At 48.2% G+C, this 23637-nt stretch overlaps 1 protein-coding gene and 1 long non-coding RNA gene across 17 annotated transcripts in view; one reads left to right on the top strand and one right to left on the bottom strand.

Annotated features, from left to right (window-relative positions):
- KCNMA1 (potassium calcium-activated channel subfamily M alpha 1) overlaps nucleotides 1-23637 on the top strand; it is a 774726-nt gene that overhangs the window by 98125 nt on the left and 652964 nt on the right. The gene's annotated exons all lie outside the window — the stretch shown is intronic.
- Nucleotides 3567-8730, bottom strand: LOC139180395 (uncharacterized). The gene is made up of 2 exons (XR_011564654.1): nucleotides 8521-8730; nucleotides 3567-3694 (listed from the first exon to the last, which is right to left on the bottom strand). It is a non-coding gene; the product is annotated as an uncharacterized lncRNA (long non-coding RNA).

Raw genomic sequence — 23637 nt, 5'->3', positions numbered from 1 at the left:
GAGAGAGAGAAGGGTTCTTTCTTCTTTAAGGCAGAAATAGGATCTCCAGGCACAGAGCTAGGGAAAATGAATGCGTCTTGGAGATTTGGTTTTACAGAGATGGTCGAGGTGGGTGCCCAGTGGCAAGAGCAGCCACACACTTGTGACCCTTCCATCCACATTCACCCCTCTGGTATTTCTACCCTCAGTTGTCAACAAGTAACAGGCAGTTCTCCCCACAACCAAAGCCCAAGCAGGGAATAGTCCTTCTTCCTATGTCAGGGTTGGGGAAAACCCTACTTGGTGCTCATCAGAGGGATTTCAAGGGAGGTGTTTTCAGGGTTCAGTAAAGTGAAAGATCTGGGAAGAAATACACTGACCTCAGTTACTCCCCAGAGAAGGTGATGGCACCCCACTCCAGTACTCTTGTCTGGAAAATCCCAGGTAGGCTGCAGTCCATGGGGTTGCAAAGAGTCAGGCACGACTAAGCGACTTCCCTTTCACTTTTATGCATTGGAGAAGGAAATGGCAACCCACTCCAGTGTTCTTGCCTGGAGAATCCTAAGGACGGGGGAGCCTGGTGGGCTGCTGTCTATGGGGTCACACAGAGTCGGACACGACTGAAGTGACTTAGCAGCAGCAGCAGCAGTTATTCCTACCCAGTGGAAGCTTACTTTGTGTAGGGGACATTTGTCTTTCCCGTTGCTGGTCAGCCCCTCATCGGCTGCTGGCCTCTTGCCCTCCTCACTTGATCAGATGGTCCAGAGAGCCCACTGGCCTGCACGGGACAATTTGCCCCTTTTGACATCATGGGGAGGCTCAGAGGTATCTCGATGGAGACAAATGATGAGTTAGCACATGCCTGCTTGGGGGATCCTTCTGCAGTTGACATATTGTATGACGCCCGGCAGGGTTTGCATCATGCTGTAAGGCGCGGCAAGCCTCTCCTGTCTCCCAGCATCAGTTCAGTGCATGAGTGAGTGAAAGTCACTCAGTCGTGTCCAACTCTTTGTGACCCCATGGACTGTAGCCCATCAGGCTCCTCTGTCCGTGGAATTCTTCAGGCAAGAATACAGGAATAGGTTGCTGTTTTCTTGAAATTCAGTGCATTCCCCCACCAACTGCTTTTTGTAGGCGATTATTTCTGGTGCATATTGACTTGTTACTGGAAACTGTTTGAGAGGGATAATGAGCTGGGTAGTTTTCCTCTTCATTTTTCTTTGTTATTGTTGTCAAATTCATATGGGTAACTGGGCTCTCCACTTACACTTCATTGATCCCTGAATTTAGGGGATGGTTCTGTAATTGACAATTACCTCCACCCATTGTGGCAGAGAGAAGAGCTAAACCTAGGGATGCTGACTGCTGGAAGCCGTACCATTCCAAGACCGAGGTTCTTGCCTGAGACAGGGGCACTTCTGCCCGGACCTGGCTTGACACAGCCAAATTGTCTGGCTCTGGTTTTCTTTTGCTGTCCTACCAGCGATCAGACCAGATGATACTGAGCGCTGGCCCACCCAGTGCTTACATTTTCCAGGCTGGGATGGAAGCCCTTTTCTTTGGTGGCTTGGTGTGTGAAGACTCGGGCACTTCTTCATTCACAGACGACACTGTCAACCCTGAGTAGTCTTGCCATTGTTTTTCCCAGGAGGCCTGATAGATGTGTGCTGAGTCACACACGGGCTCAGCCAGAGTCCCTGGTGACCAAGCTGTGCATTTTCAGGAAGGCTGGCAGGGCTGGTGGCACAGCTTTGAGACTGGGACAGCCTGAATCTAGTGATGCCCGGATGGGGAATCAACCGTGACCTTGCAGGGTGCGTGAGGGGCCGCCCATGCTGCCCTCCACCCCAGTGCTCTTGGCTGTCAGTTAGGCTTATGCAGAGCTGAATTACTCTTGTTTCAGATTATCATGGAAAATCTTGCTGTCAAGTACTTAGGGCAGGATTAGGTAGAATAGGTGATAAAGGTCATCAGCATTATTTACAACCTCTTGACTTTTTATTCACCCCTGTAGGCTGTGGATGAGCTGGATGCTTACAAGAGTGGCATTAATGAATCAGGCACACCCGAGTTTGGAGCCCAGCAATGGTGCTTTGGGCTGTATCCCGCTAAATATGAGCCTCCCTGCGCATCTGTTTACCTTCTGTCAGTGGTAGAAAACAGCGTTGATCTAAGAAGTTTGCTGGTGAAGACAGAGTGAGTGAAAGCTGAGTTTTGCAGCGTCCCCACACCCGTGGGATGCTTTTAGGTGGGACCCAGACAAATTTCTTATTATAGTTGTGTATTTGAATACGTTGGTGAAAAAATAGAACTGGCAGATCAGAACTTGTGATTTCACAGATACTATTGCTCAGGACAATGCTAATTTTACAAAAAGTGAGACAATTTAAAGTTGAGTTCAGGAAAAACGAGCAGTGAATTTTTGTGCATGGCAGGGAGACAGGAATTGGTAAGGTGGATGAGTTGAACAGAATTTTGGGTACTACCCAGCTCTGTTATATTCAAAATCTCATGGAGAGTACATGGTGGGAACAGAATCTGTGTATCTTTGCTTTCTTGTGTTTTCCTGGGGCAGGGAGATGTAGGGTGCTGGTGTGAGACACTCATAAAAATTGCCGGTAGCTCAGCTTTGTGTGTCGTCATCCTAAATAAGGACCAGGTGGCCACTTTTCCAAATCTTTCCAGGGCAGGTGTTAGTCATTATGAAATTAGAGCCTTAGATCTAGAAGAGGTCTTGGAGACAGTCTACTCCATTTTATAGTAGACTTTAGTGATTAAAAAATTATTTAACCAAAAAAGGACTCAGAGAAATGTACTTACTCAAAGACAGACAAATAATTAGTGGAATGGCTGAGACAAACCCATTAAGTGTTTCCCTTGAAGACCTTTCTTTCCTCTGTGCTGCTTCATTGTTTGAAGTGTGTTCTTAGAACAAGACCCACCTAGACTTAGCTGTGTGTGGATGAAAAATGTTGCCTGCCTACCAGCAATGAAGAAACAAAGGATGCTGCGATCATCAGCTGCTACCATTGCCCCAAGGGTGAACCTCAGGGAACTCAGGATTGGAAAGAACAGGATACTGGTCCGAGATTGCTAAGTGAGAGTTGAAAGTGTTAGTTGCTCAGTCCTGTGTGACTCTTCGTGACCCTATGGACTGTAGCCCACAAGGCTCCTCTATCCATGGGATTTCCTAGGCAAGAATACTGGAGTGGGTTGCCATTTCCTTCTCCAGGGGATCTTCCCAAACCAGGAATCGAACTTGGTTCTCCTGCATTGCAGGCAGATTCTTTACCCACTGAACCACCAGGGAAGCCCATAGATAGCTAAGGTGCATATCAAAGGAATGATTTCAATGAATCCAGACTCTTGCATTTTCCCATACATAGAAATAGTGCTAAATTCAGTAACTTGAGATGTCTGGTTTCCTTTAATAGCAATTTTTTGATGTTCTGACTACTTGGTCATTGTTGCAAAAACCCCTATGTAGCCTGACTCCTTCCTTACCTCTTTGGAGCAGTCCCCCTGAACTATCTGAGAGGCGCCTCGTGGGTTTGAGTGCCCAGAGTCCTCTGAATAAAACACAGTGCTTAACTTTTAGGTGGCACATGTTTTTTTCAGTGAACATGTATAAGTCCAGGACCGTGAGATCTTACTCTTCAGCACAGCCTATGTTTCTCCTTGTGGTGAGAGGATTGGAGATCCAACTGTGTAGACCCTACGGGAAGAAGAGGAAATGCATTTTAAAATTGTAAGTGCTGGCTTTTTGTGCCTGCAGTGTTTCAGGCTAGCTGTGTGACCTGGGGGTGCCACTGACCTCCCAGGGCTGCGTTTCCTCCTCTAGAAGAGGGTCTGGCCTGTGCAGCTTGAATGACGCAGAGTGTGGGACGGCCTCCTGCCCAGCTCCCTCAGTCAATGTTTGTGTGGATATGCCGTGTTTTATTGGCCTTTTCCTCTGTTGTGGACTTTCGGATTGTTGCCACCTTTGACTATTGTGAAGCGTGCAGCTATAAATGTTTGTGTACACGTTTTTATTTGAACACCTGTTTTTAGTACTTCTGGATATATGCCTAGGAATGAAATTGCTGGGTCACAGTGGTAATTCTGTCTTTAATGTATCGAGGAAACGGCAGGATTCTTGAGGGTACGTTTTGGCCCCATCCTCTGCTCAGGGCCGTGCCCTGCCCATACAAACTCTGAGAGATGGTTTGAACAATGACTGCGTGCCAGGCAGGGTTTTGCATCCTCACTAGTCACCCTCAGGAGGTGGGCGCTGCTCCTGTCCCCAGTTTTCAGATGTGAAAACTGAGACTCAGAGTGGTTTAGCATCATACTCCAGGTCATACAGCTTGTGAGTAGTGGATCTGGGTTTTGAGCCCAGATGGCCCATCTGCAGAGCCCAGTCTTGCCCTGAAATACCACTTGATACCTGAGGATGAGAGTGTGCACAGACAGGGCCACAGGCTGAGCCCGGGTGGGGGGCTCCTGATGTGTGGTGGGAGGCTATCTGTGCAGCATGATGCCCACAGGAGCCCCTGGGTTTGAAGGCTGTCTCTCTGGGCCCACTCAGCTGTACCCTTGATTTTTCCACTTTGTCTTCTCGCCACCCACCTTGCTGCCAGCCTCACCACCACCTTTCCTTTTAGTATTGGGTTAGCTAAAAAGTTCCTCTGGGTTTTTTCCCTAAGATCCTACATAAAAACCCGAATGAACTTTAGGGCCAACCTAAATAAATGAAAATGGTTTGTGACCTCTTCTAGAAATAATACCATAGAAAGCCCCTGCCCTATGGTTCAATAGAGGTGGGGTTGGGAAGGGGAGAGAGAAAGTGCTCCTTCAGCAGATCTGAGGGGAACCCAGGGGACCACTCAGCCTGGGGGTTTTCATGGTTCCTCCAGGGCTGCCACAGAGGTGACCCTGAGTTGGGCTTGGGCTCTGGTGTCTGAGCTCCCCCGCTCCCCAGGCTGCATGGCAGTCCACAGAGCAGTGTGCTTCATCGGCTGTTGCATTAGCAGCACTTACAGAGGATACCCCACGCTGGGCTTGTTTTGGAACCCATGATATTCCCCTCACTGAAGCTGAAGGTGAGGGACCCTGAGGAAGGGATGGCCTGGCTGGGGAGAGGGGGGAAAGCCCTCCTGAGAAATGAAGAGTGAGCCCCAAACCAGTTTGCTGTGTGGGAGATGGCCCAGATTATGGTTTACAATGCAAATTGGGAGCGTGCCAGGGCCATATTAATACTGCATGAGGCAGTAAGGGGACCGCAGGCTTGAAACTGGAGCTCTGGCCTAGAATGGAACTGAACAGTGGGCCTTGTCTTAAAGGGACATGACGTGCTCCCAGAAGTATGTGCTGCATTATTTCCCTCTAATGCTGTTTACTATATTTGCACACAATGCCCCCGAAGGGTTTAAAAAGGAAATGGCAGTGTAAGCCGGGAGGTGTTTTTTTATTGCGCTTGGTAGCACCAGTTAATGCTCATCAACTTAATTATTGTTTCTTCTGTTACCGTGGTGAGAAGTTGGGGAGCGGGGACGGGGGGAGAGAGTGTGAGAGAGAGAGGAGGAAACCTATAGGCCTACGTCTGTCCTCTCCCTAATATTTTGCTGAAATCTATCTTAGCCAGTAAGCTGATTGAGAAATCTGGGACTCTTTTAGAGGTAAAACAAAAATGAATAGTACTTTGAAAGCTCAAAACCACCGATACAGCGTAGAATCATCTGTTCAAAGTGCCAGTTTTGACTCTTCTGCTCTTATAATTGAGGTCATGGCTGTTCTCCATTGTGTCCACGGACGAGGGCATGTCAGAGCGCTGTTTCTTGTTGGAATATTTGGACCATTCACATTTTTCTAGAAACCAAGCAATTACACAGTACAGATGTCTGGATGTTGTTGGCTTATGAGGAAGAAAAGGAAGTGTCAGGGATTTACTTGAGAGTGTAATCTCCATCCAAATGGTGTTCTAGAGTGTTTTCCTAGACACTAAAGGGAGATTCAGCTCTATATAGTGTAGCTTTGGTGTTAACGTTTGCTTCAGAATGCATCTATTCTTTTCAAATTAGTTAGGTCACTTTTGGCTGCAGGTAATGGGAAACACTAACTTTATTTATTTATTTTTATTTTATTTAACTTTACAATATTGTATTGGTTTTGCCATATATCAAAATGAATCTGCCACAGGTATACATGTGTTCCCCATCCTGAACCCTCCTCCCTCCTCCCTCCTCGTACCATCCCTCTGGGTCATCCCAGTGCACCAGCCCCAAGCATCCAGTATCATGCATCGTACCTGGACTGGCGACTCGTTTCATATATGATATTATACATATTTCAATGCCATTCTCCCACCAACTTTCATGTGCTTAAGGAAATGTATCGCCCATAAATAGAACAGAGGTGGCTGGGGTGGAGGTGGGGGCCCTCCAGCGTGGCTGGCTCTGTGGCCAAGTGATGTTTGAGGTCCTGACTCCTTCTGTGTCTTTGCTCTGCTGTCTTTAGTGACAGTTTCATCCTAGATCTGGTTCCTCTCATGGCTGCAAAATGGCTGCAGGAGTTCCGGGTTCATATCTGGATTTAGCAATGTTCACGGGTGGGGACCATCCCTTCTGGTGAGGCTTTCTAAAGAGAGGAAACCTTTCCTGGAAGCCCCTCCCTCATGTTCTCTGTCTGTCTCATGGACCAGAAGTAGGCCGGTTGCTTGCCCCTGAGTCAGTCAGCGGGAGTGGAATGGGGGTGCCCTTTGGTATTGATTATGTGGGACCTAGCAGCTGGGGAGGGAATGGGCTCAGCTTGCTTGAGGCCTCAGGGACAATGTGAGGAAGCAGTGGGAACCTGACGAGACAGGGCCATGCTAAAAAAGCAGGCGGGGGTGATGTGTGGCTGTCTCTTGCATCCATAAGTAGTGAAAGACAGGTCCCAGTTACCTGAATGCATGGGGCATCGTGGAATGCTGGAACTCAGGAGGGGAGTAGAGACAACCTGCCCCAATCCTTTCATTTTATAGATAAGGAAACTGAGCCCCAAGGATTGGGGCAACTTGCCCAAAGCCACCGAATCCAGTGTGAGAATCAGGCTCCAACTGTGTGGGCATTGTGCGCTGCTGGGGTATTCTGGCTGATGTTACACAGTTTGTGGAAGAGCACCAAAACCCAGGGTGGGAGAGTAGTTGGCAGGCCTTCTGGAAACTATTTGTGGGGCCTGCCATTTTCATTCAGTGAATGTATCGATCCACCATTGAGCCTCTAACTCTGCATTCTCTGGGTGTTATAAGGAAAAGTATAGTGTCCACAAGAGAAGTTTAACTCATCAAGGCATAGTCAAAGCTGATGTGTGATCTCTTCTGGAGACAGTTCTTATTTTCCATATTCTTTTTTTTAATATTTATGTTTGGGTGTGCAGGGTCTTAGTTGAGGCATACAGGATCTTTAATTGTGGCATGTGAACGCTCAGTTGCAGCATGTGGAACCTAGTTCCCCAACCAGGGATCAAACCTGGGGCCCCTGCATTGGGAGTGCGGAGTCTTAGCCACTGGGCCACCAGGAAAGTCCCCCTATTCTTACTTCTTGATGCCAAGGACTTGCAGCTGATTCTGGAACACAATAAAGTGAAAGATGCTCAGTCGTGTCTGACTCTTTGCAACCCCATGGACTGTACAGTCCATGGCATTCTCCAGGCCTGAATGCTGGAGTGGGTAGCCCTTACCTACTCCAGGGGATCGTCCCAACCCAGGGATCGAACCCAGGTCTCCCACATTGCAGGTGGATTCTTTTAGCAACTGAGCCTCAAGGAATGCCCAAGAATACTGGAGTGGGTAGCCTATCCCTTCTCCAGCGGATCTTCCTGACCCAGGAATCGAACTGGGGTCTCCTGCATTGCAAGTGGATTCTTTAACAACTGAGCTATCGGGAAACACAATAAGCACTCCATAAACGCGTGTCCAGTTGCATCAATTAAAGCTACACAAGGTCTAGGAAATGTTGATTTTCTTATTTTAACCTGCACAAGATGGTGATAAAAGTAAGTCGTGATAGTGATTCTCTGGACAAGATTGTCCAAAGGAAAATATTAAACCACCTGCCTGCCTGAGAATGAACCCGTGTGGCCTCATTGGGGACTGTGGCCTTGATTAGGTACAAACCTGGCATCAGGCCTTGACGCGGGTGCAGCTCGCCGGTCCTGAGAAAGCCTGGAGCTCGTATCCCGGAAAGTCATCCACGATTGCCCCTGACCCCAGTGTCTAGAGGAAGTGTGTCCTCCTCTTGCCTCCTATATAACCCCCAGGGCACTCCTCAAACCCTTCCTTCTCTCATTGTCAAGGAGGTTCTAGCTGTCTATTGTGGTCTGATGCCAGTTGCAGAAAATGTGGGTGGGGAGTAGCTGGCAGACAGCTAGCTCAGTCCCTGGGTGCCACCCTAAACAAAGCAAAAAAGCAACCCACAGCTGCCTCAGTGTGCCTGGCTTTTTCATTTTCTCCCCTAGAACCGAGTTACCAGGGCTCTAAATTGTTCAGTACTCAGAGCATCACCACCCTCCTGCCCCGCTCACCGTGTCAAGGTTTCTAAAATCAGGCTCTGGTTTCTGTGCCATCTTGAGAGTGTCAGAAACTCCAAAATACTTGAAGGTTCCCAGAGGAGAAAGAAGTAGCCCTCTTATTATTCTGATAGAGTGTCTTTTGCACCGTCTTGACTTTCTCAGCATTTGGATTCTTGAGCCCAGTTGGTCTGCGAGGGGAGAGTGAGTTCCATCAGCGCTTGTCCTCTCGTTGTCCGATGGAAAGTTCTCTGCATCTGTTTTATTACTCAGGCATTCCACATTCCCTTCTGGCATCTCACGTGGTGCTGCTGCTCGCCTTTGTGGGCACCCGTCTTACTTTATAGGTGGTAACAGCTGAGCTCTCTATAGAGTGAATTTTTATAAAACAAATCCAATTCTCACGTTGACTTCAGTTGGATAGTGAAGGTTAATTTCACCAGGGGAAATGTGGTTTAATCATTCCTTTTTTTTTTTTTTTTTACTGTGTTAGTTGAACTGTAACATGATGCTTGAAAAGCAACCATAAATAACATAAAGTCCAGACATCTAAGCAAATGGACCACACCCATGTAATCAGGAAAACAGAACATCTTCAGAATTTCTTGAAATAAATACTTGAGATACAAGGCATGTGTGTGTTCTCTCTGGAGCATTTTTGCATTCTAGAATCCACCCCTCTGATAACCGTCATGTCAAGCCTGCCCATCATCAGACTGTGGGAATTTTTCTCCCATGCAGGGGTTACCTGGCTTGCATTTCCCATGTCCCAGCTACTGTCTTTGTCTTTTTTGTATGCATATTCATATACCCCCCTTTTAAGGAAAACCCAGCATATGAAAAGCCATATTTACAAATGAGATCAACTGCAGGCAATCTTACATAATACCAATGTTACTTTATTTTTTTACTGTTCAAATGGGTGAACTCCTCTCTTGGATTTATAAAATGACTTACCTTGGGAACCTATAACTATTTATTCAGTACTGACTGTGCTCCAGGCATTTTGACAGATACTGTGTGTTTATCTGAGATGTGAGTGCAGTGGAGACATGATCCAAGGTCAAGTAAGACATGGCTGTACTTCTCAAGGATGTGCCAGTCCAGAGGGAGACAAAATGTGCCTGCCCTTGAACTTGCTACCTAAGTGAGATATCAGAGAAGAGTTGTGAGACGGGAGAGGGAAAAACTGCTCCCGTCTGAGGGTGCTTCAGGAGAGCTTGTAAAGGAGGGGACATGTTACTCTGCCACTTGTGAGACCGTTAGGTGGAGTTTCGGGGTGGGGGTCTCCATCCTTTATGTGTCAGCACGGAGAGAGTTCCGTGAGAGGCAAAGTGATAGATAAGAAGTGATTTATTAGAACAGAACACTTGTGAGGCTTACATACAGGCGGGTGAGAGGGTGCTGTGCCTTGAGAACTTAGTGGGCTGCCGTTTTATAATCACAGGAAAAGTAGGGAGGGGGAAAAGACCACTTTCTCATTCTTGAGTAGATGTCATGTTTCCGTCATCAGCTTCTCCTCTAGGTTGGGCAGACAAGTTTTTGTTCCTGCACGATCAAGCCAGGACTGTAAAAAAATATTTTGTCTCTGTACAATAAGCACTTCCATAAATTATTATTTTTTATATGCGCAGAGAACATGTCCTGCTGCTGCTGCTGCTAAGTTGCTTCAGTCATGTCCGACTCTGTGCGACCCCAGAGACAGCAGCCCACCAGGCTCCCCCGTCCCTGGGATTCTCCAGGCAAGAACACTGGAGTGGGTTGCCATTTCCTTCTCCAATGTATGAAAGTGAAAAATGAAAGTGAAGTCACTCAGTCGTGTCCGACTCTTAGCCACCCCATGGACTGCAGCCTACCAGGTTCCTCCGTCCATGGGATTTTCCAGGCAAGAGTACTGGAGTGGGGTACCATTGCCTTCTCCGGAGGGTATGTCCTAGGGATCATTAACTTACTGAGTGCGCTGGGCAGGATGTGGGTCTCTTGCCACCATTGTTTTATTGTCTGGGGGCATGTCACGTGTTTCTGTGGCATGGTTTTGTGGTTAAGCAAACATGCTTTCCTGAGTAATCATTAATTTACAGGGATCTCCCATATTTTTTCTACTGACAATCCTTTGGTGGAATTAACTATTTAATCCCTTACGTTGTCCTTTTTACTCTGTCCCCATCATTTGGAGACGTGACTCTGATGGAACTCATGCTTGCATTTTGATGTGAACAACACGGAAAGGAGTCTTACTATGTTTTGAGGGTAGGTTCTGCTATTTAATGTGTGAAGCTGAGTCAAAAGGAAGATGGAGGTTTGTTACAGGAAATTAGGGCTCTCTACCTTAGCAGTTCTGTAAGTTCAAAATGTGATACAGTGGGTTTACCTAAATAATTGGTTGTCCTAAGAACCATTCTGGTGCAGTTGGCAGCGTGGCAAAGTTTGAACCTTTGGAGATTGCCCTCCGAGGGTAGAGGCCAGAAGCAGACCCTAAACTGGGCTCCTCAAACTCTGCTTCCTACAAATCCTGCTTTCCTGGGGGCTTCCTCAAGCCCTGCTCCTGGGCAGCTGTAAGGCGTGGGTGAGAGGCTGTTGCTAAGAAAACTATCTCAGCGTCCTCTGACGTGTGTGTCTAAATTAGCATCTTTAAATACAATTCCCAACAGTTACTTAGTTTTGAAACTACTGGGGATTTGGGGGGAGGTGAGGAGTGTTGAAGGGGAGGAGAGGCATGAAAAGGCAAACATGTTGGGGGTATTTTTGTAAAAAGTTAAAGGAAAGAATGTCAGCCGGGGGAAGTTCAAGTGTCAGTCGTGGTTGTAGAACCCTTCTGTAGGATCAAAAAGTCCCCCTACTTTTTCCCAAGACACCAGAGGCAGCCCCGAGGAGCCAGTTGGAAGTGGCTTATGGGAACATATGGGAAGCCCTGAGTCCTCTTAGGGTCCCCAGAAGTCAGTGTATTGAGTTAGGATTTGGGATGGGCATATCTGACTGATAACCACCTCTAAGGCAAGAGTGTTCAGGTGTTTGGGAATCTGGATGTGGTACTGGGGTGGGTGAGTATCATCACTCCCAGTGGGCTGAGCAGAGAATGGGAATCTAATAATAGGAATGATGATGCTTACAATAGATACCGACAATGCTCACATTTACTGGGTGCCTCCTGTGTATCAGTGACTAAAGCTAAGAGCTTATCTTTTAACTTGTCTTACCCTTATAGCTGCTCTCAGAATTGATTCTCTCATACTTTTGGTTTAAAAATGGGAACTGAGGCAGGGAGAGGTTGAGTAACTTGCCCCAAGTCAGCCTAGCAGTAAGTGGCTAAACTGGGGTTGGAACCTGGCTTCCCAGCACTAGGGTGCCTGCCGCTAACCTTGAACTTTGCTGTCACCAGGAATGAGGCTCCAGGATGGAAACTGAGGAAACCAGCTGAGAGCAAGGATGTGGAAGGGGAAGACAGGGGATAGGGCTCAGAGATTTACTGAGTAGAGGATGGTGTCTCCTGTGACTTTTTAAAGGTTGCTTTTGGATGAGAGTGACAAAAAGGTGTCAGTCTATCCTGGGCATTATCAGCCTCTAGAATCCTGTCCACAAAGAACATGCCAATAAAGAAAACTTGGAAGGTAAATTTAAAAATCTAATAAAGTGTTTTAATAGGGAGGAGAGAAGAGGGTGGGAACCATACTCTTGGTATGTAACTTTTATATTGTTTTGCTTCTTTATGTAAATATAATACCTATTAAAAACATCAAATTAAATAAAAATACAGTGAAACAGAAAAAAAAACCATGCCAAACTATGATACACCTCACGGCCTTTGCATGTCCTGTTCTCTGTGGCTAGAATTATTGGTTCTGCCTGCTTTTTGTATGCTGGCTCCTTCTCATCGTCATGTCTTAGCTTAAAACCACTGGGATAGAGAAGTCTTCTAACCATCCAGCAATGCTCATTCAATGAATATATGTTGTGTGTCATGCTCATTATTCTAGGGACATGGCATGTACTAACGAACAGACACAAATCAGTGTCCTCGAGGAGCTTCATCTATTGAGAAACAGAAAGTACATAATAAATACACCATATAACAAATGTTGCAGTTAGCTTTTGTTGGAGAAGGCAATGGCACCCACTCCAGTACTCTTGCCTGGAAAATCCCATGGATGGAGGAGCCTGGTGGGCTGTAGTCCATGGGGTTGCTAAGAGTCGGACACGACTGAGCGACTTCCCTTTCACTTTTCACTTTCATGCATTGGAGAAGGAAATGGCAACCCACTCCAGTGTTCTTGCCTGGAGAATCCCAGGGACAGGGGAGCCTGGTGGGCTGCCGTCTCTGGGGTCGCACAGAGTCGGACACGACTGAAGTGACTCAGCAGCAGCAGTGCTTTTGTTACTCACGTCAGTGCCCCTTTGGCTCTTTCAAAGCCCTTATCATGATCTGTAATTATTTTTTTGTTTACTTGGTCCTTGTGGGCTAACCTCCCTTGGTGAGCTCAGTAGCTGCGGCTCCTAGGCGGCAAAGCACAGGCTTGATGGCTGTGGCGCATGGCCTTTGTTGCTCCATGGCATGTGAGATCTTCCTGGATCGGGGATCGAACCCGTTTCTTACATTAGCAGGCGGATTCTTCACCACTGAGCCACCAAGGAAGCCCAGCCTATCTCTTTAAAATGGAGATGGTGGTGCCTGTTGCTCTTAGTCAAGGATAGGAGGGAGGGTGTGGGAACAGACTTGTGGTGAGCTGGCTCCCAGGAGCAGAGGAGTGTATGGTGTGGGATGCCCAGGGGCCTCCTCTGGGGCGAGTGCTGCACGAAAGCCACGCTGAGGGACAGTGGAGGACATGCCCTCTTCATCTCCATCCCTGGGTGGCATGGGGACCAAAGAGATCACATCATTGTGCTTGAGATGGTATTACACTCATATTAAGTCATGATAATATCTTATGATAGGAGCTAATGTTTAGGGAGTTCTGCTCTGTTGTTAGATGCCATGCCAAGCCCTCTGTGTGCATCCTTTCGCTGAGTCCTCACTGACTCTGTGTGATGTGGGAATCTGCCAGATGAAGGGACTTGCCCAAGGTCACATAGCTGGTAGAGCTGGGAACCCGCCAGCTCCTGACCTCACACTATCCAGCCCCTCGAACAAGTCCCTTTTCTTATTTCTAGTGTCACTAAGCAGAAGACACTTACATTGTCAGAAGACCCCTAGCTTGAACTATAGGAAAAAATAATTCTCATTCTGTGTTTCACCAAGGCAGGTTGTAGCTGTTGAGATATTCGCAGAATTACTTGGCTTTGTAAGCACTCATGGTATTTATTGTTCCTGGTTTTACTAATAAAAGCCACAATAACTCAGTAACTCAGTCTTTGGGTCAGAGAGGCAGCAGGCAGGGTGACCTTGGTTGGGATGTTAATACGCTTTTTTAATTGGAGTATAATTGCTTTACAATGTTATGTTAGTTTCTGTTGTATGATGAAGTGAATCAGCCATACATATATATCTTGGACCTTCCCTGCTTCACAGCCCGTTCTTCTAGGTCATCACAGAACACTGAGCCTTAATACTTTTTTGCATTCTCCTCCCTGTTATCCAGGCTAAAGAAATGAGAACCAGCACCCATAAATAATCATAAAACAGAAACAATTTATTATCTGCTCCCTGGGGTGTTGACTGACAAACAGGAACTAAGCCCTTTACGAGGCTGACCTTCCAGTATGACTGGCGTCTCTGGGGAGCTTTAGCAAGTACAGGGTGGGAGTTAATCCTTGCTTTGCAAGTTGGGGGTGGAGAAGCAGTTTGTGCTCTGGCCTCTCTTCTCGGGTACAGATGGTGTGTGGATCTCCTCTGCAGCCAAGGTGGAGCTGGTGCTGTTTTTCCCTTCCCTAAAGCGTCTTGGGTGATGGAGCAAGTTGTCTTAATCCCCCCTGAGCATTTTGCTGGCTGTGCGGCTGCATGGAAAATCTCAGTGGGCTGATCCAGGCCAGGCCCCGGCCAGCGAGTCTTCGAGCTCTGCGGGGCTGACGTGGCGTGCAGCTTGAAGGGAATGGAAAGGTCACATAGGCCCGGGACCAGGGAGCGAACGGAGCCAGTGGCATTGTCCGGTAACGTTATATGGAAGATGAAATTGTAGCGTGGAGTCGTGAGATGCCGGGCCGGGCAAAGAGACCTCAGCATTTTCCATGATTAACTTTCTAATAGTAACTGTGTGTACGGCCGGTGCTTAGCAACCAGGAGATGATCTCCGTGGAGAGCGCATTAATACAAGTGCACGTGGCTTCCCACCATGGTTGGGTTTTCCCCATTTTGCTTCTATTACTGTCTTGGGGAGCGACTCCGTAGTTCAAACCCCCAACCTGCTGTCCCTGATGGCAACGTGGGGAGGCAGCCGAACCTGTCTCCTCTCCTTATGGGTCCGCTCCCTCCATCTGGAAGCCCCAAGCCTTAGGTGACCACGGAGCTCCCTCTCATCAATAAGGCAGAAAGAAATGGGTGCTGAGTGAGGTTATGCGGAAGTGAACGCAGAGCCGGGTCTGCGCCCCCAGTCTCCCTTCCGGTCCTGGGTTCTGGAAAGCAGCCTCTTGCATTTTTCCTCCTGTCTGCAGCCCCCTCCACGTAGGTATCGTGTCTTGGCCTGCTGGAAGGGACCCGTGAGCCCCAGTCCAGCCAAAAGACCAGCAGGTCGCCGCCCTTCTGAGCCTGGCAGTTTCCAGAGTCTGCAAAGTTTATTAGCTATGCATTGGTAGTAACGTGCTCATACCCTGCTCGAGTGCCTCTGTTGCTTCCTGAAAGCTCCAGAGATCCAGATCTCTGTGTGGTGCAAAATCACTAGGAGCCTGGGCTCCTTCTGGTGGGTGCTGGTGACCCCACACCCACAGAGCCGGAAGACACCCATGCTTAGCATTAGCCTGTGTTTCAGAGGGGCTGACTTGATTGCCCGGTTGCTGCTGTGTAATTGCCTTCTGGATGTTTAATAAAGGAGGCCTGGGTTCTGGTTACATTAGCTCCTTCCCATACAGCATGATATAGATCTGGAGCAGGAAAGGGAGGGAGGGATTCTTCCTGAGGACCCAGGGGAGAACCCTTTTCATCCCACTGTGTCTCTCCAGCTGCAGTTTGCACCAGGGGGAGGAAGCACCGACACCTCCACCCACCAACACACCTTGCCTGCGTTCACACTCATGTGCACACCCACACACGCTTGCCTGCTCCTCTTCCCCCTCATCTTACAGACGCCCTCTGCTACTCCACTCCCTTGTGCCCAAACATTTCCGCTTCCCAAACTTGCACACTTGCTCACACACTGCAGTTCCCCAAACATGCCTCCTTGCTGGACCCTGTCCCCCTCAGTCCACCTGTACACACTCAGATCCTCACCCTGCACCCCATCCCCTCACATGGGTGCCCCACTGTATCCTCTTGCACTCACACGGAAGGGGTTCCTGACCTGCTTTGTGGCATCTGAGTCACAGAAATGTGATGAGACCTGAGAGATGGAAAGTTCTGCAGGTGTCCTGCTCACTGATAGCAGAGGAGGAGGAAGAAGAGGCAAGAGTTCTGGCTGCTTCTCAGGGTCTCTGAGGCCTCGGCTTCGTGCAGTGCTTTTTGAGAGGATCTTGCATTCATTTAGACATTTACTGTGCCCCTCTGTGTGGCAGGCACTGTCCTAGGCGCTGGGGAAACTGCACAGAACAAAGCAGACACAGGCCCTCTGCTCGGGGATTTGCTTCCTAGGGGGCAGCCAGACCATTAATAGGATCTTTAAGTAAACAGGATAAGTCAGGTGGTGACAGGTGCAAATGGACAAGTAAAAGAGGGAAAGGGGAAAAGTAGTGATGAGGAAGTGCTGATTTACACAGGGCAGTGAGAAAAGCGCTTTGGCAGGTTGAATTTTGAGCAGATAGATGCTAAGGATGAGTGCTGGGGGAAGGAGGGATTGTGAAGGGGACTGGGGAGGGCTGGAACTCAGAAAACCTTTGCTCCTTGAAGCTTTGCATGCTTTAGTTCTATACGGGGCTGCTTCTGTGTTCTGAGCTCTCCATGATGACCGGATGGAAAGACCCAGCCCTTCCTTGGATCAGCTCCTGGCTAGTCATGTGGCCAGTGGGATGCAGGAATAGTGTGCATGCCCAAGAGAGACGTTCCCCAGGCTGGTGGACACAGGGCTGGCGGCAGGGCACTGAAGAGGGGGCAGCTCTTTGGAGGAGCTGATACTTTACAGAATCTCCAGGAAGGAGAGGGGCTAGCCTTGAATGAGAGGAAAGAAGAGGGAAGACATTGCAGGCAGAGGGGTGACCCACAAAGATTTGGGAAATGCCACCCGTGCAATGTCTGGTGGAGGCTTCCTAGCAGTTGGGGGCTCCAGGAGTGCTGTTTACTCTTGCCTTCCTGCTCTGTTTGTGCTGGGCAAACAAGGGGACGAGACAGGTGTAAAATCCTTCACGGGGCAAGCAAGCTGACACTGTTGTGGGACAAGCCCTGGGGCTCCCTGCCCCCCTCCCAGCGCCCGACTGGGAGTGCCTGACCCACGCTGCTCCCCATCCCTGCTGGTCATTGTCCTGGTTCCCTCCTCAACGTGGTGGGAGCCAGATTTCCTGTCTCATCGGTCTGATCTCACCTTCTGGCCAGTGCTGCTGTTAGAGAGGCAGGCCGGGAAGGCTTTCCTGGGGAGAAGCAGAGGAAGATGCAGACCTGTGGATGTACCCCCCTCTCGCTCTCAGCGAGGACAGGATGGTGGTCTGCTAGGGTTACCATTTTATGGGTTATTTCTCTTTTTGCATTAACTACCTAGGTTTGCAAACAGTTTCTCAGATTAAAAACCCAGGTCATTCTACCTTTCCTTGAGTAAAGATGGAAGATGGACACTCAGGGGCCTGTGTTCTTGTGGTGATGATTGGGGGAGAGCAGCCAGGGCTCCTCCCACCCAGAGCCCCCTTCTTGCCTCAGCAGCCTGGTTCCCAGGGGCACATGGGCAAGCTTGCACCCCTTTTTTTGCATTAAGGAAACAAAGACAGGATTGTACTTTTGCAAGGTCTCAGGGATTGAGCCCTCAGACTCTTCTGGGTCATTTTCATTTCTCAACTAGAAGTCAGTAGGAGGGAGCCCCTCCCACTTGTTTTGACCTGGATGTGATTAGATATCAGTAATAATGGGAAGAAGCAGGAGTGGGCAGGGCTCTAGACTGCACTGTTGAAAGACATAAGCCAAATCTCCCAATGTCTGTAAAAATGGTGTCTAGATGTGGGTCAAGAGGTGAAGGTCAGAGGTCCTTCTCAAAGCTCCAGCAGAGAGAGTTCACAGGTACAGAGGTTGGGGACAGCTAGGGCCACCCTGCCTCTTCTCTTACTCCCTCTAGCTGTCTTCTCCTTGCAGTCCATTCGCCAAGCCAGTTTCCCAGTGCATCTCTCTAGGAAGGAATAAGACCGTATTGATATGGTCAGGGTCTAACCAGATGGTCACCCCCTGCCCCGAGCATGGGGTTCCCTTTGGCTTCTTGGATTCTCATGTCATTTCCAGTAAGTGGGACGCCTAGGAGTGGGTTGGGAGGAGCCACTGCATTGGGAACTGGGCTCTTGAGTCTATACTGCCATGAGGAGTCATATTCTGTTCGCTGTGCTCTGGTCCTTGCTCTGAGGAGGAGACTGAACTCACAGTGCCTGGGCAAGCTGCTGTGGCATGACCACTTGTGGATGGGGTGTCAGATGACCACCTGGGGAGTGTGCCAGCGGGGCAGCCAGGACCTGGAGTGATCGGCTTCCTCCTTGCCAGTGCTTTCCAAGGTCTAGTGTTGGCCTGTGGTTTTGGGTGAGGCCTGGCCTAACTCTGAGGGCGGGCCAGTGTATCTTTGGGTACAGAAGTCTCATCAGGTGGCACTGCCAGGCCCTCCACACTTTGAACGAGGCCTGGTGCAAGGGCAGTGGGGGGGAACCACACACTGCCCGCTGCTGATATTAGCGGGGAGGCTCCAGGCACGGGTGCCAGGCAGGCAAATTGATTTTTCAGCCTGCGGAACTTCTAAAGATAGGCTCGGGTGGTGCTCTGCTGGCACCAGGAGTGATGGGCCATCTGTGAATCACAGACCCACCCGCTGTGGGAGTGCAGGCCCCAGGCAGGCAGCAGTGAGACAGGCCCAGATGCAGGAAGGAGGGCTAATGTGATGAGGGTGAGTCAGCCTGGCTGCCAGGCCAGTGTCCCCTCCCGGGCGGCCCCAAGGAGGGGCTCTGCTGCCTGGCTCCGGGAGGACTGTGGCTATCTGTAATTTATGTGGTTCCTTTGACTGGGTGGAGCAGATAAAGCCTGACTAGAATAAATGAATAATTGTCAGTGTGATCTGTGCTTCTGTGGCTCACAAGCCTCATATATTTAAGAAAATGGGTTGCTTGGTTTATTTCTTAAATCACCATTTAATGTCCCTCCGCATTCCCACTCTGAATCCTCCATCCTCCCCTTCCTTTTCCATGCCATTTTTCTTTGAGTTACTTGGTTGGCTCTTTGGGGTGCTTGTGACACTCACATTTACGTAGCACTTTACAGTTTGCAAAGCACTCTCATGCACCACCTATTTTCTGCGTTCCTTCCAGGCTCTGAACAAGTGCTGGGGAGGCAGCCCTGAACAGACAAAGGTGCTTACTCTCAGGAGGTGGGGCTAAGCCACTGCTCAGAACATCTAGGGAGACAACAGCATGAAGTGATACCATTTTCTTTAGGATGAGTAAGAAAGGCTCCGAGGAGGAGACAGGACCCAACCAGGTGGAAATTTGAGGGAAAATTCTTTTGGGTAGGGGGATCAGAGAGTGCAAAGGCCCTAAGGTAGGAATAAGCTGGCTTGTTTCAGAAACCACTAAGAAGCCACCCCAAATGGAATTTAAGGCATGAGAGAGGGGAGAGAGGAGGAGGCTGGCAGTGGCTGTTTTCTTGTAGGGCTTTGCAGGCAATGGTGCAGAGTCTGGCTTTCCTGCTCAATGTGATGGGGCGTTATTGGAAGGGTTTAAGTAGCTATGCATGTGATCTGATGAACATTTTAAAAAGCTTCCTGTTGCGGTAGTGAGGCCGGGACACAAGGGCAGGAGGAGAAGCAGAGAGCCTATTAGGAGGTTCCTGCACTTATCTTGCTAAGCTAATGGCATGACCATGGATTGGACTCTAAGGCTCATTTTTGATAACTCATCTCCATCCTTCCAGCAGCCCTAATAGGGAGAGAGAGGAAAACAGAGGTTCAGAGAGTACCCATGACTTGTCCCATGGCCACTAAGCAGCAGGGCTAAAAGTTGCCGCCAGAACCCCCAGGTAAAGGCTTCCACTCTCTCCTCTTCTCAGTTGTAGTGTCTCAGGGGACCTCCCACCTCTCTCTTGCACAGTGTGATACTGGGTCCTGAGCAGGAGTGGGGAGGGTCCCTGTGGCCACTGTAGTATTATCGCTGTCATAACAAACACCACTGACTGGGGTGGCTGTTAGTTTGGAAACCAGCCACTGTACCTGGAGGGTAAGGAGAGATGGAAGAAAGAGAGAGCACCCCATGATGATAGGTGGCAGATTATATAAGCAAGGGAACTTACCAACCAGACTTGCCTTGGGTACGTCTCTGCGCCCACCCACTGGAATCTTAAAGTTTCTATGGAGGCCTTAACGGGGTTCAGGCACATACTCCGTCCAGATGGTCTCAGCAACACTTTGCTCTCTCAAGGCTGTGTCCTTGGAGCAGCTCTCACCATGGGCATGGTGCAGAATGTTCATTCTAAGGACAGAGGAGGAAATGAGGAGCCTCTGGTTGCCCGGGTCCAGCTCACGGGTCAACCAGCAGTCGTGTCCTCTCTGTGACCTCTTCCAACAGTGGCTCACACAACCCAAGTTGATGTTTCCACTGTTCTGGAGGCTTGAAGTCTGCTATCAGGGTGTCGGCAGGGTGGGTTCTGCCTCAGCCTCTCTCCTTGGGTTGCAGATGGCTGCCTTCTCCCGTGTCCCCACGTGGCATTCCCTCTGTGCAGGTCTGTGTCCTCATCTCCTCTTCCAAGGCCACCAGTCATAGTGGGTCAGGGCCCACTGTAATGATCTCATTTTAACTTGATTACCTCTTTAAAGGCCCTGTCTCGGTATATAGTCGTGTTCTGAGGTCCTGGGGCTGAGGACTTCAATGTGTTGATTTTGGAAAGACACAATTCAATCCTTAACAGCCCCTGTCCTTAGAGAGCCAGCTTTGCGGGCAGCGTGAGGTTTACACGAGATGCTGCTCTCCCTTGACACTCTCGGTTTGTCTCTAGATAATGATCAGCCGGTACTAAGATATTTGCAAGTGTTCACATACAGGTGTCCGGTCCAGTGCCACAAGGCTGGGAGGGGAGATGGGGTCCCCAGAGACAGCAAGTGCCTTGAGATTGTGCAACGTGGAGGCTGGGAGTGAGTGTAAACAATGGCATCTTGCACAGCCACCAGACGGCACACGGACGATGAGCTGTTCGCCAGGTCAGGTGGTCAAAGAACAAAGTTACCAGAAAGAATATCCAGTATTTATTGAGCACCTACTTACTAAGTGCCAGGTATGCTCCCAGTCACCCTGCAGTCTGTGTCAGTATTGTTATCATCCCCATTTTAGAGATGAAGAAGCTGCACCTTGGAAAGTTTTACTAACTTGTCCGTGCTCCGTGCAGTGGTGGGAATGGGGATTTGTGCACATGCTGTTTTCTGATCCCGAAGACTGTTTATTAAACATCTATGAAATGCTTCCTTTAAGAACTTGTCCCTGAAGAGAATGGATGTTTCAAGTTTTGAAGTAGATTTGATTTCTTTGCAGAGAGTAGACAGTTTCATCTATGTCTGCTGTTTAACTTGTATATGAGGCTTTTTTTTTTTTTTTTTTACCTGTCAGTGTTTCTCAAAATGGGGTCCCTGGAGGAGCAGATCAGCATCAGTTGAGAATGTATTAGAAATGCAAATTCTCAGACCTGACCCTGGGCCTGCTGAGTCAGAATCTGAGGCTGGAATCTATCCAGCCCTCTGTGTTTCAACAAATCCTCCAAGTGAGTCTTATGCTTTCTCAGTTTGGAGACCACCAGTCCACATTGATCCCAACATACTAGCTGGAGTTTGCTTTTGGAAATCCAAGGCTGGATGTTTCAGGTGGAAGGAGGACCAGAGCATCATCTCCCAAAGTTAGTTCTATGTGATGTTAGCGGATGTTAGGCCAGATGTCTGTAGTCACTATGTTTGAGAACCGTGGGTTTCCTTATTGCAGACCTTTAACTGTTGACTGGGCTTCCCAGGCAGCTCAGTGGTAAAGAATCCGTCTGCCAGTGCAGGAGATGCAGGTTTGATTCCTGGATTGGGAAGATCCTCTGGAGAAGGAAATGGCAACCCACTCTAGTATTCTTGCCTGGGAAATCCCATGGACAGAGGGGCCTGGTGGGCTATGGTCCATGGGGTCACAAAAGAGTCAGACATGACTTAGTGACTAAACAACAACAAAACTGTTGATTGCTCTTTTGCTCTTTTTGGGGATACTAATGTTTATGTTCCCCACACTTATTTCACTGTGGAATCCTTTTTGTGCAAGCAAATCCCAGGACTGATGTTTGTTAAACATTGCACTCCCTGGAGGCTTCTGGGGGAGCTATAAGTGTTTGAATTGAAATCTTCACACTGATGAGTTTCCATCAGTCAATTAAGTGGTGTTTACTCGTAGGTATGCTGTGTTCCTTTCTGCGGTAGAAGCTACGAATGATTCCAGAAATGAAGGGGGATCATTTTTTTTTTTTTTTTATCAAACACCTCCTCTGTGGCAGGCAGAGTGCAAGGCCCTACAGCCTTAAGGCATTGACCCCATCCGTCTCAGTTACCTAATGAGGAAAATGAAGCACAGAGAGGTGTAATTGCTTGTCTGATAGCTGGTAGGTAGTGAAGTTGGGATTTCACTCCAAGACTGTGTGGACCCCAAATCGTATCCCTTTCTTTATCTGTATGACCTCATGAAGCTCGCAGAGGGTGAAGGCAGGAGCCACTTTCAGAGCAGAAAACCAGAACCTCAAGTGATGGCTGTGAGTTGACGCTGTGAAGGAGGAGGCTGGAGGAGGCTTTGAGCCCTGCAGCATTGATAATAGATGGGGTGGGCAGCATTTGATGAGCCATTCTTCAGCACAGTTTAAAAAAAAACAGCATTAATTATTTTTCTGTCTTAAATATAACACATGCTCCTGGTAGAAAACTCTGAAAATACAAAAAAACTATAAAAATGCATTCCCAATTAAGATGACTTTTCTTTAAAAAAAAAAAATTAAAAACAGTGAGTTGAGGATGTAGAGAAATTGGAAACTCTGTGCATTGCTGGTGGGAATGGAAAGTGGTGCAGCTGCGGTGGCGGTTGCTTAAAAAATGAAGCATAAAATGACCATATGATCCCGCAATTCCACTATTCAGTGTATACCCCAAAGAAATGCAGACGAAGACTGAAACAGATAACTTGTATGCCTATGTTCACAGCAGCTTTATTCACCATAGCTGAAAAGTGGAAGTGTCTGTTGATAGAAGAATGGATTAACAAAATATTAGCTTTAAAAGAAAAAGGTTTTGACACATGCTGTAACATGGATGAACCTTGAAGATATGATGCCAGGTATAATAAGCCAGTTACAAAAGCACTGACATTTGTGTGATTCTACTTATATGAAATATCTAGAGTTTTCACATTCATAGAGAGAAGAGGTAGAAAGGTAGTTGACTGGAGTGAGGATGGGGTGGGGAAGAATTAATAGAGTTGTTTAATGGGTCCAGCTTGTCAGTCGGGGAAGATGAAAAAGTTCTTGAGATGGTTAGTGCTGGTGTTGGCACAACAGTGTGGATATACTTAATGCCAGAAGACTGTCCGCTTAAAGATCTTTAAAATGGTACATTTTATGGTATTTGTATTTGATCACAATTTTTAAAGCATAAAGATGAAAGGAACTATTATATCCCAGAGGCGATTGCTGCTAATATTTGGATGTGTTTCATATCAGTCTTTTCTCTATGAATTTAGACGCATAGAGAGATCCTTTCCCATCTCATTGATAGTTCTTTGAAAATATGCTTTTAAGTGATGCATATTCATTTTTCAAGTAGATGCATGGCAGTCTACTTGAACAGATGGCTAACCTGTGTAACCGTCTCCCTATGGTTGGTCCTGAGT

Source organism: Bos indicus, chromosome 28 (assembly GCF_029378745.1).
Source record: "Bos indicus isolate NIAB-ARS_2022 breed Sahiwal x Tharparkar chromosome 28, NIAB-ARS_B.indTharparkar_mat_pri_1.0, whole genome shotgun sequence".
Classification (NCBI taxonomy): Eukaryota; Metazoa; Chordata; class Mammalia; order Artiodactyla; family Bovidae; genus Bos; species Bos indicus.
Note: the sequence above shows the minus strand (reverse complement) of the source record. Positions and strands in the feature narration are given on the sequence as shown.